Genomic DNA, 18013 nt, shown 5'->3' on the forward strand with positions numbered 1-18013 from the left:
CAACAGCCCTTCATGATAAAGGTTTTAGAGAGAGCAGGGATACAAGGAACATATCTAAATATAATAAAAGCAATATACAGCAAGCCAACAGCCAACACCATCAAATTAAATGGAGGTACAATCAAAGCGATTCCACTAAAATCAGGAACAAGACAAGACTGTCCACTCTCTCCATATCAATTCAATGTATTTCTTGAAGTTTTAGCAATACCAATAAGAGAACAAAAGGAGATAAAAGGTATTCATATTAGAAAGGAAGAAGCCAAACTTTCGTTATTTGCAGATGATATGATAGTATATATAAGTGACCCCAAAAAACTCTACCGGAGAACTTCTACAGCTGATAAATATCTTCAGTGATGTGGCATGATACAACATCAACTCAAACATATCAGTAGCCCTCCTATTCAAAAAGGATAGAGAAGCAGAGAGGGAAATCAGAGAAACTTTACCTTTCACAATAGCTACAAATACTATAAAATATCTTGGAGTAACACTAACCAAAGAAGTAAAAGACCGTCGGGTGGTGGTGGGGCACGCCTTTAATCCCAGCACTTGGGAGGCAGAGACAGGTCGATCTCTGTGAGTTCGAGACCAGCCTGGTCTACAAGAGCTAGTTCCAGGACAGGCTCCAAAACCACAGAGAAACCCTGTCTCAAAAAACCAAAAATAAAAAATAAAAAAAGAAGTAAAAGACCTATTTGACAAGAATTTTAAGTCTTTTAAGAAATTGAAGAAGATACCAGAAAATGGAAAATTCTCCCATGCTCTTGGGTAGGTAGGATCAACATAGTAAAAATGGCAATCTTACCAAAATCAATCTATAGATTCAATGCAATCCCCATCAAAATCCCAAGACAATTCTTCACAAATGTTGAAAGAACAATAATAAACTTCATATGGACAAACAAAAATCCCAGGCTAGCCAAAACAATCCTGTACAATAAATGAACTTCCAAAGGCATCACCATCCCTGGCATCAAGCTCCATTCCAGAGCTACAGTAATGAAAACAGCTTGATATTGGCAAAAAACCTGAGAGGTTGATCAATGGAATTGAATTGAAGACCTGGATATTAACTCACACACCAATGACCCCTGATTTTTGACAAAGAAGCTAAAATTATACAATGGAAAAAAGAAAATATATATTCAACAAATGGTGCTGGTATAAGTGGATGTCAATATGTAGAAGAATGAAAATAGATCCATATCCATTACCATGCACAAAACTCAAATCCAAGTGGATTAAAGACCTCAATATTAATCCAACCATACTGAACCTGATAGAAGAGAAAGTGGGAAGTAGTCTTCAGTGCATGGGCAAAGGAGACCACTTCTTAAATATAACACCAGTAGCACAGACACTGAGAGCAACAAAAAGTAAATGGGACCTCCTGAAACTGAGAAGCTTCTGTAAAGCAAAGGACACAGTCCAATAAAACAAAAAGGCAGCCTAATGAATGGAATAAGATCTTCACCAACACCACATTAGACAGAGGACTGATCTCCAAAATATATAAAGAACTAAAGAAATTAGACATTAAAGTTCTAAATAACCCAATTAACAAATAGGATATGAAACTAAACGGAGAATTCTCAACAGAAGAATCTCAAATGGCCAAAAGATACTTAAGGAAATGTTCAACATCCTTATCCATCAAGGAAATGCAAATCAACACAACTGAGATAACATCTTACACCTGTCAAAATGACTAAGATCAGAAACACCAATGATAGCTTATACTGGAGAGGATGTGGAATAAGGACTCATCCATTGTTGGTGGAAAAGCAAACTTTTACAACCACTTTGGAAATCAGTATGTAACCACTTTGGAAATCAGTATGGTGGTTTCTCATAAAATTGGAAATCAACCCACCTCAGGATCCAGCAATACACTCTTGGGCATATATCCAAAAAATGTTCAATCATACTACAAAAACATTTGTTCAATTATGTTCATAGCTGCATTATTTGTAGTAGCCAGACCTGGAAGCAACCTAGGTGCCCCTTAAATGTAGAATGGATAAAGAAAATGTACCACATTTAAACATTAGAGTACTTGTAGTAATATGAAGCGGCGGCGGGGCTGTGTCCCCAACCCCCAGCCGCCTGCCCGGCTAGCTTATGCCCCGAAATAATTACACGGACACTGTATTCATTTAAACACTGCTTGGCTCTTAGCTCTAGCCCTTACTGGCTAATTCTGATATCCCAATCAACCCATCTCTAACAATCTGTGAGCACCGGTCTTACCGGGAAGATTCTAGTTCAGAGCTTCATCGCGTGTGTCTGCCCAGGAGCCTGGAGCATGGCGTCTCTCTGAAGGCGTCTGCTCCCGAGAGGAGAGCTGTCGAGTCTGACCTCACTTCCTCTTCCTCCCAGCGTTTTGTTCTGTTTTCTCCTCCCACCTATTTCCTAACCAATGAGAGCCAAGCAGTTTCTTTTAATTTAACCAATGACCTTCCTCCATCAAGTACTACTCAGCGGTGAAAAACAATGACATCTTGAATTTTGCATGCGAATGGATGAAATTAGAAAACACTATCCTGAATGAGATAAACCAGACCAAAAGAGATGGATATGGTATTACTCATGTAGTGATGAGGTGAGCAGGCCTGCTTTTCATTCCATCTGGCTCCAGCATAGCCCCAGAAATAATTACATGGAAACTGTATTCATTTAAACACTGCCTGGCTCGTTAGTTTTAGCCTCTTATTGGCTAACTCTCACATCTTGATTAACCCATTTCTAATAATCTGTGTAGCACCACGAGATGGTGGCTTACTGGTAAAGACTCAGCATGCCTGACATGGCGGCTGGCTCTATGGCATCTGCCTCACTGCCTTCTTCCTCCCAGCATTCTGTTCTGTCTTCCTCACCTACCTATGTTCTGACCTGAAGCAGTTTTCTTTATTAATTAACCAATGAAAGCAACAAATAGATAGAAGACCCACCCACATCATATTCACTCATAAGTGGATACTAGCTATAAACAAAGGACACTGAGCCTATAGTTCATGATCCTAGAGAAGCTAAATAATAAGGTAAATGCAAAAAAAACATATATAGATCCACCTGGAAATTGGAAACAGATAAGATCACCCAACAAAATTGTGAGCATGGGGGTGGGGGAGAAAGGAGGGTGGAAGAGGAAAAGGAGGGGACAAGGGGAGGGTTGAAGAGAACTTGAGGGAATGGGATAGTTGAGATGGAAGAAGGACAGAGATAAGAGCAAGGAAAGGGATTCTTGATTGAGGGAGTCATTATAGGGTTAGCAGAAATTGGTTCTAGAGAAATTCCCAGGAATCCACAAGAATGACCCCCTCTAAGACCTTAAGCAGTAGAAGAGAGGGGGCTCCATCTTGACTTGCCATGTATTCAGACTGATGAATATCTTAAATCTCACCATAGAACCTTCATCCATCGACTGATAGAAAAAGAGGCAGAGACCCACATTGAAGCTCTGAACTGAGCTCCCAAGGTCCAGTTGAAGAATGGAAGACATGAGAATATGAGCAAAGAGGTCAAGACCATGATGGGTTCACCCACTGAAACAGTTTACCTGAGCTGATGGAAGCTTGCCAATTCCAGTTTGACTGGGAAGGAACAAGCATAGGACCAAACTAGTCTCTCTGAATATGGTTGATAGTTGCATGGCTGGGGCAGAGTGAGGGGCCATTGGCAGTGGCAACAGGATTTATCCCTACTGCATGTACTGACTTTTGGTATCCTATTCTCCTTAGATGTATACCTTACTCAGCCTAGATATAGTATGGAGGGCCTTGGACCTTCCACAAAGCAATGTGCCTTACTGTCTCTGAGGATTGGATAGGGGTGAGGTGAGGGGGTGTGTGGAGAGAATGGAAGGAGGGGAGGAAGTGGGAACTTGGATAGGTATTTTTTATACATTTTTAAAAGGAAATTCAAAAAAGAAATTAATTTAAATTGGAAATATATGTTTTACTGTCAACATTCTTGTCAGAAGGGACATCTCTCCAATGAAAAAAATGTGTGTAAGCTATGTATGACCAATAGCATGGAGTAAAACACATGTTCATACATTACAGTAATGGAGAATTCAAAATAGAGCATCTAATTTTCAGTATGATTTTAGTTTCTCATAATATTGAAAATTTCACATACACATGATCTAGGTGCCTCACTCAGATTTTTACCCTTTGGGATCAAGAATATGTATTTTATATAAAAAGATGGATGTTTCTGTTTGCACTGATTATAATTTTAAAACTGATTTTAATTTAATTTTAAAAATTTAATTTAAAATCTAGACTTTTAACATGTTCTTTAGTCACTGGATGGATAAGATGCCATGATGCATATGTGCCTTGCAATAACACCCAGTAAAATTACTAATTAGAAAATAACCAACTGTTTCTATTCATAACAACTAACGACTCTCAAATTCATCTTCACTAAGTGATACAAATGAGACCCTAGGGTTTACATACTGCTTTCTCCAACTGTATCACAAGTCAAAGAGAAAACAATATAGAAAGAGAGGTCAGTGGTTGACAAAAATTTGAGGTTGAAGATAGTACTTAAGCACCAAAGAATTTCAGTGTCTTGTGATGTTAAAATACACTACCTATGTAAATTTAGTAAATGTTTTATCCATTTTCTTGATTTGGTTTCAATTGTTAATTGATTTTTAAGATAAGTTAATATAAAATTTAAATTTAGAAACCACATATGCATACACATCAAGCAACAATTAAAATTGAAATGACTTAGTATAACACGTGTTGACAAGGTCATGGAGGACCCTCAAGAGAACTATGCTGACTTTGGGAAGAAAGAAAAGATAAAGAGTGCATGCTATTACTACACTGATTACAAATTCTAAGGACCCCAAAGTAGCATACACTTTTAGAAAGAAGATGAAAACTTGCCTTTGGGATAATGTGGTGGTAGAAGGATAGATTTGTATCACCAATGTAGGATATCAACCTTGGTATTTCTGTAATTTCATTGCATTTACTATGTTTTATTTTATTTAAACACAGTTATGCACTATATAACATTTTGTATAATGAGGAACCCTGTACAGAATGTTCACATAAAATCATATTGCCTAATGACAATAAAGATGTCTGAGAATGTGTAAGATATTCTATCATGCTCACACAGCCAAAATTGCCTTTCAATGTTTATCTTAGAATGTATATCTTTAAGTGATGAATAAGCACACTTATTAACATATGATGTATATAGGACTTAGAAGTAAATGAAGTAAAGTTAGTGGAAACTATACCATCAGATTGATAATAGCAAAATATATTTCAAAGCTCACCAAACTCTGTATTTCCAATAAGTTTCATATATAAAATTATAGTTCTGTGAAGTAATTTCAAAATCATAGTCAATATTAGTCAATATACCTATCATCATTACTTTTCATACTCATGGATAAATTGTCTAATCAAAAGATAAAGATTGACCAAATAGATCAGTTCTAAGTACTAAGAGTGACTTTAGCCTGGAAGATATGTTTAAGCTGAAAGGTAAGAGGTGGAAGCCAATATCCATGCATATGGCAGCCAACAGAGAAAAAATAAGATTGTTGATAAATGGATCACTTCAAGATAAGAGCATAAAAATTATAAATAAATATATTCACTCAATATTGGAGTCTCTAAATCATAAACACTGTAATAAATATAAAAGAAAAAATAAGAAATAAAATATTTGGATAGTTAATTAGTATCCTTGAATCAACAAAATAACAAATTAATAATGAATATATATGTATATATATATATAAATCCTTTGCATGTATAAACAGTGGATTGCAAAAGCATTTTAGTGTGCATGGAACATTCTCCAGGGTAGGCTATATGCTAGGAAACAAACAATTATTAACAAAGTTAAGAACACTGAAACCATCCCAAATACTGTTTCTGACCAAAACTTTATTAAATGAGAAATCATAAAAGGAGGAATTTTGGAAGACATGCAAACATGTAAGAATAAACAGCACGCCAGTTAAATAACTACATAAAATGAAGCAATAAATCAAGTGACCACAGAGAACATTCAAGAGGAACATTCAAAAGTTTCTTTAAACAACAATGTGAGCAAAAGATGTGAGCTGAGGTCAAAGGGGACGCAGTAAGAGCCTACATCAAGTAACAGGAAATTTTCCAATAAATGGCCTGACATGCTCCAGGGAACCAGAGTAAAGAAAATTAAAGTAAACCAAAGAGAGCAAAGTTAGGAAATAATAAAAAGCAAAATAAAAATAAAACAAATACTCTATAGAAAAAAGATAATGATAACTATAAATATTCTTTTAAAATTTTAAGAAAATCACCAAATTCTAGAACTGAGCTAGAGAAAGAAAAAAAAATCCCAAGTTAATAAAATTCAAAGGAAGAAAGCAAGCATCATGCAGCACCTCAGAAATACAGTAGTTCATAAAACACTGTTACAAACAAGTGTATGCCAGAGAACTCTTAAGACACACAGATTGCTAGCAACAAATACATCCTAGCCTTTAATCCCTGCACTGAGAAGGCTGTGAGTTCAAGACCAGCTTGGGCTACAGACTGAGTACCAGGACAGTCCCCAAAGCTACACAGAGAAACCCTGTCTCGAAAAACCAAAATATATATCCTAAAGATGTTGACTCCTTAAGAAATAGAAATCTTGAATCCACCAGTAGAATTAGATTGAAGTAAAAATTTAAAATTCAGATCTGAAAGGAAAACTATAAAAGTAAATATATGTGTTATCATTATCTTTGAGATTTAAATAAGTCATTTTCATAGACTTGAAAGTCTGACTCTCTTCCTAAAGACACTCATAGCTGAGGTGTGGTTCTCTCTATGCTTTCTGTTGAGTGCTTATCTGAGGCTGAGCTTTTAACAGACGAGGGTAAAGGGGAGACAGACAACGTGACCAGAAGGTTGGAAGCCATCGCCATGGAGCAGTATGGAATTGCCTGCATTTTATAAGAAGGATGAAGGCAACGGCAATTTCATTATAGGATGGTACACTAGAAAGTGGGTGCTCAAAGGGCCAACAGGTGGCTTTGAAGATTAGACATCTATTTGCCATGGTGCACAAAATCTGCAACTCACAGTGATAGAAAATTGTGTTTTCTCTTTATCCTGGGCCCCAACTCTCGGAATCCTTTGATTGCCTTAATGACTGCTCTTAATTTGTTAAACACAGTGTATTTTTCAGTACCTAAGTAAGCAACACATGCTATTCACTACTAGTATCCATTGGCCAGATGGCTGCAACTGTGACACCTGCTGGCCTATAGTGATTATTACACTTACTCCAATAAATTGAAATTGCCTTATAACAGGTAAGTACTGAAAAACTACAAAAAGTAACTGATAACATCCAGGAGTACAATAATTATTTTGCTTATACTATGGAAAGTATTCTGCAAGGCTTGCATAAATTTCCTTCTACATCCCTTTACTTGATTCTAGGAATTAGCTTTGTTTTCAATATTAATAAATATTAATATTGGTTAATTAACCAATAAGCCATTAATAAATGGTTCAATATTACAGAGAGGGATAGCATCAATTTGACAAAATTAGTTGAAAGAATTTGTGCTGTTGAATTTAACTATCAGAATCTGTTGAAAAGTTATGATATGTTCAAGGATGAGACATTATCTTTACTGGACAAGTTTCATACCTTAGAATCCTCAGTGAAGACATTAGAACAGAACACTGGACAGGAGATTCAGATTTTTAAAAGGCAGTAGTAAAAAGAATTGAAAAGATTAAGGAATTTATTGAAATTGCTGAGCAGGGACAGAAGTTGCAAGGACAGAATTTAGTCTCCTCATCAAGTGCCTGACACCAGGATGACTTACAGAGTTTCAACTGCATATCTGGTAACTTCCTCAGAAAGACCATCTGGCACAAAGTACACTAAAGTATCCAAGAATATGCATGGGAACCAATATGTATGAGTAATCTAAAAGAAAGAAACAAGCAATCGTTTCTTATGCGCTACATTCACCATTTGTCAGGAAATGGTGAAAATGTGAGCTTCAAGCACTAAAGTAATACCACACAATTGGATTCAATTAATCTCAGTGGTCCTAGAAAATGGACCACTGATGCTTGGAAGTGTTATTAGAGAGAAGAGGCAAGAATTTTAGAGCAACAGTGGAAAGCAAAAGAATTTGAGACTTCCCAAGATCAAATTCTTGGTGAGGGTCATTACTCTGATCCTCAGGAACAGGCTCGCTATGATAAACACACCTTGTCCCTATGTAGCACTTATCTTTAAGTGCTTGGGACAGGATTCAGGAACTAGAAAAGAGGACTGAGTCATATATCAGGGTTAAACAGGGCCAGAGAGAACCCTTTACTGACTTCTTACAAAGATTAACTAAGGCTGTACAATTAGGAATAACAGACCCTGAAGCTAGATGTGCAATAATTGAATCCTCAGCCTTTGAAAATTCCAACATAGAATGTAAGAAGATCCTTGGGCTTTTAAAGGTCAGATCAGCACCCATAGATGAACGGATCTTGAATACAATGAATGCTGAAACATTTGACTACACTACTAAAGCTTGGGTAGGAGAAGCGATTTCCAATGGTACGAGGAGACACCAAAATGCCAACTGTTTTAGTTGTGGAAGAATAGGACATCTAGGAAGGCACTATAAAAAGGAGTTCCTAGGAATAATGTCTCCTTTAGGAATTGCAAGAATAGGAGAACTCAGCTTTCTGGTATATGTAGGAGGTATGGCAAACGCCAGCATTGGACTAATACATGTAGGTCAACAAAAGACAGACAAGGCAAACTGATACCACCAGGAAACTCCCTGGGGGAGCCTCTCACAGACCCCAGTGTCAAATAAGGTCTAGTCATTCCCAGTCACTGTGGAGAAGATGTCTCACTGGAAAATTAAACAATCAGTGCCTACTTTAAAAACCATACTGGATGATAGAATAGACCTGGAAAATGAGTCAGAAGCTCCAGTAGGAAATAGGAAATGCATATTTTGGCAGACTTCTATAAATGATCAAAGACAAAAGCTAAGAGTACATATAAATAACATTGAAATGGAAAGATTACTAGACTAGATTACAGGTGTGGACGTGACTATCATTACTCTAGAATCTTGGCATCCAGATTGGCTTCTTCAAGTAGATATTCAATTTCTAGGAATTGGAACCCTATCTCAAGTAAAACAAAGCACAAGGTGGGTTGAATGCATACGGTGAGAAGGACAAAGAGGAAGGCTAAGGCCATATGTAGCTAATATTGCAGTGAATTTACCTACGTTAACATTCCTGTAGTCCCCCAAACTTATGTTTCTGGGAAGAATAAGATATTATAAACAAAGGTCACTAGCCATTCAGGCTGTACAAGAACACAAAACAACTAGCAAGCTTTCAGAGGTACTAACAGCCTTGCCTTTAAAATGGTTAACTGAGAAACCCATGCAGGTTAAACAATGGCCTTTAATGGAAGATAAACTTCAGGCTTTAGAACAGCTGGTATAGGAACAACAAGATGCTCACCATATTGAATAATCAACCAGCCCTTGAAAATTCTCCTGTATTTGTTGTTAAAATTAATCTGGAAATGAAAAATGGTTATAGATGGTTATAGCTGTCAATAAGGTTATCCAATCTATGGACCCTCTACAATCTGGAATTCTTCTGCCTTCTCTATTACCAAAAGAGTGACCTTTTATAGTTATTGATTTAAAGGATTGTTTCTTCACTATACCTTTATAAGAAAAGGATAGAGAAAAATTTGCTTTCACCGTGCCTACTTATAATAATTCTCAGCCTACTAGGAGATACCAGTGGACATTCCTCCCACAGGGAATGCTCAATAGTCCCACCCTATGCCAATAAGTTTTAAGTCAACAATTGAAAATAATACACAAGCAATTTCCTAAGTCTATAATTTACCGTTACCATGGATGATATTGTGTTATCTCACTCAAATGCAGATGCTTTAGAAAGAATGTTTGAAGACGTAAAGAAAGTTTTGCTTAAATGGGGATTACAAATTGCTCCTGAAAAAAATACAAAGAGGAGAGTCTGTCAATTACCTAGGTTACAAAACAGGTTTACAGAAAATTAGAACACAAAAGGCACAAACTAGGAGAGACTGATTACAGACTCTTAATGACTTTCAAAGGTTGTTAGGAGATATTTCCAGTCTATGATCAGCTGTTGGGATAACATCTGAGCTAATAGTTCATTTAAACAAAATATTAGATAGTGACAAAGACTTAAACAGTCCCAGAGAACTAACAGCTAAAGCAGAAAAAGAATTAATGGTCATTGAAGAGAAATTACAGGAGGCACATGTAGATGAGTGAATTCATATCTTAATTGTATTCTAGTCATATTTCCTTCCAGAATTTCCCCTACAGAAATTTTAATTCTGATGGAAGGTATTATCTTAGAATAGTTCTTTTTACCACACAAACCAAGTAAAAATTTAAAAACTTATGTGAAAAAAGTCTCTGAGTTAATAATAAAAGGAAAATTGAGACTTTGTCAACTAGCAGGTATAGACTCAGCAGAGATTATAGTTCCTTTTACTGCTGATGAAATTAAAAAATTATGGGAAGAGAATGAACCTTGGAAAAGAGCTTGTGCTATTTTTGGTAGAAATTAATAGCAATAATCCCCAAAGTGTTAGAATTAAACTAAGAGAGAGAACTACTTAGATTCTTCCATGAATTGTATGTGGTGAACCAATAACTGGAGCCCATACATTTTATACTGATGCAAATAAATCAGGAATGGCAGATTACAAACCAGAAGAATTAAATAAGGTGTAACAAAGCCCTTATAATTCTGTCTAAAAGGCAGAATTATATGCTATTCTCATGGTACTGAGTGATTTTAAAGAACTTCTCAATATAGTTACTGATTCACAATATGCAGAAAGAGTTGTCTTGCATATTGAAACTGCTGAATATTTATAACAAATGATACAGAATTGACTTCATTATTTATACAGGTTCAAGGTATAATCAGGAATAGGCTTTGTCCCATATACATAACACACATCCAATCCCATATGGGTCTTCTTGCTCAAGGTAATGCAGAAATTGATCAATTATTGATTGGAAGTGTGCTGAAGGCCTCATAATTTCATAAAAACATCATGTCCATAGTAAAGGTTTAAAGAAAGAGTTTTCTATTACATGGCAACAAGCTAAGGAGATTATAAAGAGATGTCCTTTTTGTTCTTTTTATAACCAAACACCATTACCTGCAGGAAGTAACCCAAAGGGTACTCAAATGAATAAGATGGCAGATGGATGTGTTCCACTTTATAGAATTTGGAAAATTAATATATGTGCATGACACCATTGACATTTATTCAAGTTTCCAATGGACCTTGAGCTCAGAAAAGGCCAATTCAGTAGTTATGCATTTATTGGAAGTTATACATATATCATGAGTATATATATATATATATATATATATATATATATATATATATATATATATATATATATATATATATAATGAGTATACCTGCACAAATAAAAACAGACAATGGTCCAGCATATGCATCTATGAAAATGAAACCATTTTTTGCTTATTATAATATAAAATATATCCCAGGTATACCAAACAATCCTACAGGTCAGGCAGTTATAGAAAGATCAAATCAAACCACAAAGAATATGTTAAACAAACAGAAAGGGATTGAAAATACCCTCAGAAATAGATTGTATAATGCTTTATTAAAAATATTCTTAATACTAATGAGAAAGGAACAACGGCAGCAGAGAAACATTGGCCAATAAAAAAAAACCTCTGAATTAAATCAGGTGGTGTATTTCAAGGATGTGCTGACCTCACAATGGAAACAAGAAGATGTGCTACTCTGGGGAAGTGGTTTTGCTCTTGTTTCCACAGGATAAGAAAAGCTGTGGTTATCATCAAAATTATAAAGACAATTTTGAAATTTTAAAAAGGAGAAACTTCTTGTGAAATAGAAATGACTGCTCATCCACAGAAATGACAACCATACAGGTGGCAAGAAAAACTCATAAGGACTGGGGCAGGGTTCTGTTCATGTTTTTGGGTACCAGCTGTGGAAATGGTGCACCTTCTTATAATGTTATAGTCAGAACTTCAAATAAAAACTTCAAACAACAAACAAACACACACACACACACAACAAAGCCCTATCAACTACTCAGAGATCATTTGCAATTATACAAAACAGCAATCTTGAAACTTAACCATCATTTTACTTTTACGGGATCCCATAGAAAAAACATTGCCTCCATGACAGAAGGAAGCTTTTCTAGAAGATGATATTTCCTCTCCCAACAAAGTTTACCCTCATGGTTAGGGACACCATTTCAAAGTCAATTATTACTCTCATAGGATTGCAGGTTGGGGTGAAAATTATGTATGCTCAGAGATATTAAAAAGGGGGGAATTTAATTGGAATAAAAGGCAAATTAGTGTGAAATTACTACACTAATAATAATAATAATAATAGTGAGTAGTAGAGTGAATACATGTGAGCTATTATTTATGGACAATTTACATTGCCAAAGATTTTTGTACATTGATACAAGTTCAAATGATATTTGTTATAATGAATATAAACCTATTTCTGTTTACAATATTTGTACACCTATGCAAACTTAGTTTGTCAGATTGTATGCATGCATGTTTCTACCTCTGTTTAAGACATTTTGCATATTGATACAATTTTAGGATATACTTATTGTATTATATATTTCTACCTCTAACTAAGATATTTATACATAGTTTACATTTTGAGGTCATTGTTCTTCTTTACTTCTTTTCTTTGAAGATTGTTTAATATTCTGATAAAAAGTCTTAATTGTTAAGTTATATAGGTATTAAGTATTATAGGTCAATAGTCATTCATGTTTGTTCTACTTTTAATCAGACTAATTAGGTTCTTTAGATACATAGAGGTTGTATTCTGCATAGATATGTAGTCTTCACCACTTTAAAGATTTTTAGAACATGGCATTTAAATTATTTAGGATTCTGTTGACATGAAACATGATCGCTCTAGGCACCACCAATCTATTCCTGAGAGAGGAAACTTGGAGTTTGTCTTCTTCTTGGCACAACTGGCCTTTGGGCAAGAAACTGCCCATGCCTCAACCCCTGACAAAGTGCACAGTGACTGGACTGGACAAGCAGAATTCAAGAAAAAAGACTGTCAAATCTTGTCAAGACAGGGTAAGACAGTGCTGAAAAAATTTTGCCTCCGAAAATGGTCTCAGTTAACTAGGCCTTAGCTAAAGCTGGTTGCTTCAACATTGTAAATGAGACTTTGGGTGATTGCTCAGGCAGCCAGTTGTCTCTGTTGCATCTACTGCACATTTCAAAAGCTGCTTGATTGTTCTTCCTGCCTATTACTCAAGTGATACTATCTCCCTTCTCAGGCCTTCAATGGGGTTGAAGATTAGATAGTTGTAGTTGTTGCTTTCTCATGATTTAACCAACCCATTTCAATATAAGACAGACTTTCTATGATAGAATGCTTATTAAAACATTAGGATATGTTCTTTGCTTAATATTGTTTATGTTGGTTGTAATTCTACCCTTATACTTGATATCTGTTCCTAGTGTATATACAGTTTTGTACTGAGTTTAGAATTCTCTTATTTAAAGAAAAGGGAAAGTGCTGTGGAAGCTCCTTCAGCTCTTTCAGCCAATAGCCTTTAAGATATGAGCCCATTTGGGTGTGGTCTCTCGTGCTATAAATGTAGCTCTAAAGCATGTGCTAACTCTAATACTTCCAGCTCTCACTTCTGACTATTAGGCTCTGTTCCTCTTCCCCATTTGTGCAGAGGACTGTGATCTAGGACAGTGATCTGTGAGTCTCCGCTAAATAAATAACCCTTTATTATACATAATTCTGAGCTAGTGTGGGATTATTTTGTATCTTCCACCATCAAACACTCCTTCATAATAAAGGTCTTAGAGAAAGCAGGGATACAAGTGACATACCTAAACATAATAAAGGCAATATACAATAAGCCAACAGCCAACATCAAATTAAATTGAGAGAAAATTAATGCATTTTCACTAAAATCAAGAAGGAGCTAAGTACAAAAAACATTTCATTAAATGGGCTGCTAAGCTAAACCTGAATATATGTTCTAAAGGTATCACGACTTCCAAATTTGGGTCTAAGGATATGATGCTTTGGAGAGGGTCTTCTTTTGTTTTCACAGAGGATGAGACCCTGTGGATTGCTTCTATCCCAATATGGTATGATAGACCACACCTTCCTAAAAGGTTGCTGTGAACACCCTCAAAAAATTACTTCACTCAACTGCTGACTGAGATGAACCTGGCACACAGGTTACACCATCAAAGACCTGATTAACAGCGCCCCTGTAGAGCAGGAAGAAGTTTGGAGAGAAATAACTATGCCCATATTCCCAAATATTGTTTATAATTGTTCTTTTACATTTAAAGGGGGATATGATATAGATATGAATAATTTGTATTGGTATAGATTTTAAGGTCAATTTTGTTATATGTATATGTATTTCTGATATTAACTAAGATACTATGATTTTGTACTTCATTTAAAAATGTAATGTATAATTAGAAATATAGGTTGTTAATAGATAATCATCAATAATAGTCAAGCTTGTAGTCATGTTAGTTGAATTTTCTAGATATATAGAGAAATAATTCAGTTAAATAGGCATTCTTCATATCTTCCAAAGACTACAGAATATGGCATTTTAAATGTTTTCATAACTTAGGGCTTTTCATGACAATGAGACATGTCTGCTTTTGGCAGCACCAATCTACTTCAAGAGGAAGATGGGCATCAAAGCGGTTCCTTATGGAGTTTGATAGCTATTTGAGCAAGAAACTGCACTTGCCTGGACTGATGCATAAACTGGACACAAAGAACCCACAGAGAGAGGACTGCTGAACTTATCTAAAGGTGAGATAATCCGTTGGGGTTCCTGATTCATAAAAGAGAATGTGAGAAATTCTGCAAGACACAGCAAAAAAGTAACTGAAATGTCTTTAAATTTTCCTGCTTCATAGAAAAGTCTGCTGGAAACTATGGGCCTGTAGGCTGAAGATGGATGCCCCAACAGTACAGAGGAACTTCGGGTGACTGTCTAGGCAACAAGGTGTCTCTGTCATTTCTAGAGTTTGGAAGTTGCTTATTTCTTGTTTATGTAGGTAATATTATATCCTTCAGGAGTCTTTGATGGAGTTGAAGAATAAAGAGATAGTTATAGTTTTCCCTAGTTATGATAAAAGATAAAGTAGATATAAATATTGTAACTGTAATTCTTACTTGATAACTGTTTTATTATATGTAATTTTACTATGTTAAAGTTAAAGCCTTTCTTTTTTGTTTAAACAGAAAAAGGGGAAATGATGGAGGAGGGTCATCTGTCTATCTGTTGCTTTCATTGGTTAATTAATAAAGAAAACTGCTTGGCCTGATAGGTCAGAACATAGGTAGGCGGGGAAGACAGAACAGAATGCTGGGAGGAAGAAGGCAGTAAGGCAGACGCTATAGCTCTCCTCTCCATGATGGACACAGGTTAAGATTCTTCCCAGTAAGCCACCACCTCGTGGTGCTACACACATTAATAAAAATGGGTTAATCAAGATGTGAGAGTTAGCCAGTAAGAGGTTAGAGCTAATGGGCCAAGCAGTGTTTAAAAGAATACAGTTTCTGTGTAATTATTTTGGGTAAAGTTAGCCAGTGCGGGAGCCTGGTGGCGGGAAGCGGGCCACAGCTACATCTACAGTCCACTCTCTCTTATAGCTATTTAATATAATAATTGAAGTTCAGAAGATAACTTAAGGAAATCAAGGGGATACAAATTTCAAAGGAAGAAGTCAAAGTATCACTATTTGTAGTTCATAAGATGATAGTATGCTGGGAGCCATGTGACTTCTTCAGGGGAGAAGACCTAAAAATAATATGAACAAGATCTCCTTTTGGCAAGGCCTGGGAGAATTTAACCCATTTTTGGCAAGGGTGATGGGTAGTTTTCTGCATGATTCTGGGCATGACCCCAGGAGCATATGTGCTGTCAGTGCTCCTTGCTTCCCTTACAAAAATTATATTGCCAGCTGCCTCTAGTTTCATTGTTAAAGCAAAAGATGAAATAGCTGTTGTATTAGGAAAACTTTTCCCTGATGACCCTCCCCGGGTAAGCCAGAGGGGATGTTGTTAAAAATATCCAGTGCATCTAATTCAGCCTCTAAAGCCTTTGATGTTTCAAGTGCAACCATAAATTCAGGATTCTCAAGAACAGGATGTTACCTTTCCAATGCACCTTGTGACTGGCCTGAAAGAGTCACAGAAGATCATGACAATATTACAAATCTGCATAATTGTCCTGGATGAAATGATTTTAACCACAAGAGTCTAGGAGAAATGTTAATAAGAAGATGATATCAAGAGTTAATGGGAACAGTCAAGGAAGAGAGAATGAAGCAGAATCATAGAAATACAAAACACCCTCATTTCTATAGCTGTGCCAATACTATAGGAAGCTGAAAGGGGTGTAACATGAGAATAAAAAATAGGCAGTGCCAACTACTAAGAGTAAGGTTTTAAGTTATGTAGTTTGCAGAATGAGAGGAGAAAATCTAATATATCCCCTATAGGAGATGGAGTCATATAGAATGAAGAATGGATTGATTCAGCCTTGGCTGATAAATTGATTGTGAAAGTTTAGATTTGACCAGAGATAAACATTAACCATTAAAGGCAAAACTTCCTTTCACTTTTCATGATGCTGTAACCGCATCATGTGTCAACTGGACACATTGTTCCAACTGTAGGTGTGCCTAGTTAGAAAACTGTCTTTGTTGCCTGCTATACTGCTTCTGCTTCTAACATTAAGGCTATAAATCAAGTAGATAATGCTTACCAGTGGAACACTGAGGGATGGAAAGGGAAGGAGATAAGAGAACAAGCTAGCAATTATTGCAATTATTAATAAAAACTTAAGGAAACAAATATGATTGTAAAACTGTTCATGCAAACTATTGAAACTGTATAAAGAAAAATGTCTCAGGCTTTTTAGGGCCACTTGCTTGAAATGGGTGTGGTGTGGAAGTTTCTTCTGTCTATGTGTTGCTTTTATTGGTTAATGAATAAAGAAACTGGCCTGGCCTGATATAGCAGAGTAGAGCTAGATAGGGAAAACTAAACTGAATGCTGGAAGAAAGAAGTAAAAGTCAAGAATAAGCCATGGAGCCACTGCTGGAGGCAGACATAGCTGCAACCTTGCTGATAGGCCACAATCCTTATTATAAAATATAAAATAATAGAAATGGGTTAAATTAAGATGTAAGAGTTAGCCAATAAGAAGTTAGAGCTAATGGGCCAAGCAGTGATTTAATTAATAGTTTCTGTGTGGTTATTTCAGGAGACTGGTTACCCAAAAAATGAACAAATGGTCTCCTACTACAAATTGGTACACCAACATTAATAACTACATCCACATAAAAACCCGAGAAAGCTTAAAAAGGAATTCTAGACACAAAACAACAGAGTTAATCATAGCTTTTGGTAGCCAATGACTTTTTTTTCTAGATGGTCTTGCAGTGAGCATGGAAGGTGCCATGGCTGCTTTGAGAGAGGTGCAATAAAAACCGCATGGCTTTTTTATAAATGGCTGCTTCCTGGTTCACCAGCACAAATGGCGCTGACTCTTTAGAGTGGTCCAGCTACAGAACATTTAAATGGGGTTTGTGAACAGAGTGCTACAACTAGGTTAATGGCAACATAGACCTGCTGTCTGTCTGAAAATGGGGCTGTGAGCATGGCTCACGCTAAACAGACCTCCACCCCACTAAGTTTGACTGGGTAAAGCCAAAATGCAAAGCAACCTCAAGACTAGTCAGGTTGCAGCTTAGCATTTTAAGAAGCACTTCTGGTAAGAAAATAATTACAGATGTACAATAAAAGCAGATTCAGATAAAAATAAAGTCCTCTAAATGGGCCGCAGTGTTATCAAATG

The sequence above is a fragment of the Microtus pennsylvanicus genome, chromosome 6 (genome assembly GCF_037038515.1).
Source record: "Microtus pennsylvanicus isolate mMicPen1 chromosome 6, mMicPen1.hap1, whole genome shotgun sequence".
NCBI lineage: Eukaryota > Metazoa > Chordata > Mammalia > Rodentia > Cricetidae > Microtus > Microtus pennsylvanicus.